This window comes from Procambarus clarkii, unplaced genomic scaffold (genome assembly GCF_040958095.1).
Source record: "Procambarus clarkii isolate CNS0578487 unplaced genomic scaffold, FALCON_Pclarkii_2.0 HiC_scaffold_128, whole genome shotgun sequence".
In the NCBI taxonomy this organism is placed as follows: Eukaryota; Metazoa; Arthropoda; class Malacostraca; order Decapoda; family Cambaridae; genus Procambarus; species Procambarus clarkii.
This window is the reverse complement of record NW_027189161.1, coordinates 509,511-514,636: the sequence shown is the minus strand read 5'-3', so window position 1 is coordinate 514,636 and position 5,126 is coordinate 509,511.

Here is a 5,126-nt window from a genome sequence, read left to right as displayed (position 1 = left end):
AACCACTCACTAACCACCCACCACCCATCAATCACTAACCACCTCACCACCCATCACTAACCACCCCACCACCCATCACTAACCACCTCACCACCCATCTCCCACTAACCACCTCACCACCCATCACTAAACCACCATACCACCCATCACTAACAACCTCACCACCCATCACTCACAAACCACCCCACCAACCATCACTCACTAACCACCCCGCCGCCCATCACTCACTAACCACCTCAACACCCATCACTCACTACCCACCCACCACCCATCACTCACTATCCACGTCACCACCCATCACTCACTAACCACCCCACCACTCATCACTAACCACCTTACCACCCATCACTCACTAACCACACCACCCATCACTCACTAACCACCCCACCACCCATCACTCACTAACCACCCCGCCGCCCATCACTCACTAACCACCTCAACACCCATCACTCACTACCCACCCACCACCCATCACTCACTATCCACCTCACCACCCATCACTCACTAACCACCCCACCACTCATCACTAACCACCTCACCACCCATCACTCACTAACCACCCCACCACCCATCACTAACCACCCCACCACCCATCACTAACCACCTCACCACCCATCACTCACTAACCACCTCACCACCCATCACTAACCACCCCACCCCCCATCACTCACTAACCACCCCATCACTAATCACTAACCACCCCACCACCTATCACTAACCACCTCACCACCCATCTCTCACTAACCACCCCACCAACTATCACTAATCACCCCACCACCCATCACTAACCACCCCACCACCCATCACTCACTAACCACCTCACCACCCATCACTCACTAACCACCCCAGCATCCATCACTCACAAACCACCTCACCATCCATCACTCACTAACCACCGACTACCCATCACTCACTAACCACCTCACCACCCATCACTCATTAACCACCCCACCACCCATCACTAACCACCCCACTACCCATCACTCACTAACCACCTCACCACCCATCACTAACCACCCCACCACCCATCACTCACTAACCACCCCACCAACTACCACTCACTAACCACCCACCACCCATCACTCACTAACCACCTCACCACCCATCACGAACCAACCCACCACCCATCACTAACCACCTCAACACCCATCACCCACTCACGACCTCACCACCCATCACTAACCACCCCACCACCCATCACTAACCACCTCACCACCCATCCCCCACTAACCACCTCACCACCCATCACTAACCACTCCACCACACATCACTCACTAAACACCCCACCACCCATCACTTACTAACCACCCCACCACTCATCACTAACCACCTCACCACCCATCACTCACTAACCACACCACCCATCACTTGGTAACCACTCCACATCCCATCACTCACTAACCACCTCACCACCCATTACTCACTAACCACCCCACCACCCATCACTAACCACCCCACCACCCATCGCTCACTAACCACCCCACCACCCATCACTAATCACCCCACCACATATCACTAACCACCTCACCACCCATTACTCACTAACTAACCCAAGACCCATCAATAACCACCCCACCAACCATCACTAACCACCTCACCACCCATCACTCACTAACCACCTCACCACCCATCACTAAGCACCCACCACCCATCACTCACTAACCACTTCACCTTTCACCACTCATCACTAACCACCCCACCACCCATCACTAACCACCCACCACCCATCACTCACTAACCACCTCACCACCCATCACTAACCACCCCACCACCCATCACTCACTAACCACCCCACCACCCATCACTCACTAACCACCTCACCACCCATCACTCACTAACCACCCCACCATCCATCACTAACCACCCCACCACCCATCACTAACCACCCCACCACCCATCACTAACCACCCCACCACCCATCACTCACTAACCACCTCACCACCCATCACTCACTAACCATCCCACCAACCATCATTCACTAACCACCCACCACCCATCACTCACTAACCTCCTCACCACCCATCACTCACTAACCACCCCACCACCCATCCTCACTACTCACCCCACCAACCATCACTAATCACCCCACCACCCATCACTAACCACCTCACCACCCATCACTCACTAACCACCCCACGACCCATCAATAACCACCCCACCACCCATCACTATCCACCTCACCACCCATCACTGACCACCCCACCACCCATCACTAACCACCTCACCACCCATCTCCCACTAACCACCTCACCACCCATCACTAACCACCCCACCACCCATCACTAACCACCTCACCACCCATTACTCACTAACCACCTCACCACCCATTACTAACCACTCCACCACACATCACTCACAAACCACCCCACCACCCATCACTCAATAACCACGCCACCACCCATCACTAACCACCCCACCACCCATCACTAACCACCTCACCACCCATCACTCACTAACCACCTCACCACCCATCACTAACCACCCCACCCCCCATCACTCACTAACCACCCCATCACTAATCACTAACCAGCCCACCACCCATCACTAACTACCTCACCACCCATCACTCACTAACCACACCACCAACTATCACTAACCACCCCACCACCCATCCCTAACCACCCCACCACCCATCACTAACCACCCCACCACCCATCACTAACCACCTCACCACCCATCACTCACTAACCACCTCATCACCCATCACTAACACCCCTACCACCCATCACTCACTAACCACCTCACCACCCATCACTAACCACCCCACCACCCATCACTAACCACCTCACAACCCATCACTCACTAACAACCCCACCACCCATCACTAACCACCACACCACCTATCACTAACCACCTCACCACCCATCACTCACTAACCACCTCACCACCCATCACTCACTAACCACCTCACCACCCATCACTAACCACCCCACCGCCCATCACTCACTAACCTTCCCATCACCCATCACTAACACCCCTACCACCCATCACTCACTAACCACCTCACCACCCATCACTAACCACCCCACCACCCATCACTAACCACCTCACAACCCATCACTCACTAACAACCCCACCACCCATCACTAACCACCCCACCAACTATCACAAACCACCCCACCACCCATCCCTAACCACCCCACCACCCATCACTAACCACCCCACCACCCATCACTAACCACCTCACCACCCATCACTCACTAACCACCTTATCACCCATCACTAACCACCCCACCACCCATCACTAACGACCCCACCACCCATCACTAACCACCTCACCACTTATCACTCACTAACCACCCCACCACCCATCACTAACCACCTCATCATCCATCACTCATTAACCACCCCACTACCCATCACTAACCACCACACTACCCATCACTCACTAACCACCCCACCACCCATCACTCACTAACCACCCCACCACCCATCACTAACAACCTCACCACCCATCACTCACTAACGACCCCACCACCCACCACCCATCACTCACAAACGACCCCACCACTCACCACCCATCACTAACCACCCCACAACCCATCACTAACCACCCACCACCCATCACTCAATAACCACCTTACCACTCATCACTAACCACCCCACCACCCATCACTAACCACTCACCACCCATCACTAACCACCTCACCACCTATCACTCACTAACCACCTCACCACCCATCACTCACTAACCACCCCACCACCCATCACTAGCCACCCCACCACCCACCACTAACCACCCCACCACCCATCACTAACCACCTCACCACCTATCACTCACTAACCACCTCACCACCCATCACTCACTAACCACCCCCCCATCCATCACTTACCACCCCACCACCCACCACTAACCACCCCACCACCCATCACTAATCACCTCACCACCTATCACTCACTAACCACCTCACCACCCATCACTCACTAACTATCCCACCAACCATCACTCACTAACCACCCACCACCCATCACTCACTAACCTCCTCACCACCCATCACTCACTAACCATCCCACCACCCGTCACTAACCACCCCACCAACCATCACTCACTAACCACCTCACCACCCATCACTAACTACCCCACCACCCATCACTCACTAACAACCCCACCAACCACCACTCACTAACCACCCACCACCCATCACTCACTAACCACCTCACCACCTATCACTGACCACCCACCACCCATCACTAACCACCTCACCACCCATTACCCACTAACCACCTCACTACCCATCACTAACCACCCCACCACCCATCACTAAACACCTCACCACCCATCACTCACTAACCACCTCACCACCCATCACTAACCACTCCACCACCCATCACTCACTAACCACCCCAAAACCCATCACTCACTAACCACCCCACCACCCATCACTCACTAACCACCTCACCACCCATCACTCACTAACCAACTCACCACCCTTCACTAACCACCCCACCGCCCATCACTCACTAACCTTCCCATCACCCATCACTAACCACCCCACCACCCATCACTAACCACCTCACCACCTATCACTCACTAACCACCCCACCAACTATCACAAACCACCCCACCACCCATCCCTAACCACCCCACCACCCATCACTAACCACCCCACCACCCATCACTAACCACCTCACCACTCATCACTCACTAACCACCTTATCACCCATCACTAACCACCCCACCACCCATCACTAACAACCCCACCACCCATCACTAACCACCTCACCACTTATCACTCACTAACCACCCCACCACCCATCACTAACCACCTCATCATCCATCACTCACTAACCACCTCACCACATATCATTAACCACCCTACCACCCATCACTTACTAACCACCCCACTACCCATCACTAACCACCACACAACCCATCACTCACTAACCACCCCACCACCCATCACTCACTAACCACCTCACCACCCATCACTAACCACTCCACCACCCATGACTCACTAACCACCCCAAAACCCATCACTCACTAACCACCCCACCACCCATCACTCAGTAAACACCCCATCACTTATCACTCACAAACCACCCCACCACCCATCACTCACTAACCACCTCACCACCCATCACTAACCACCCCACCACCCATCACTAACCACCTCACAACCCATCAC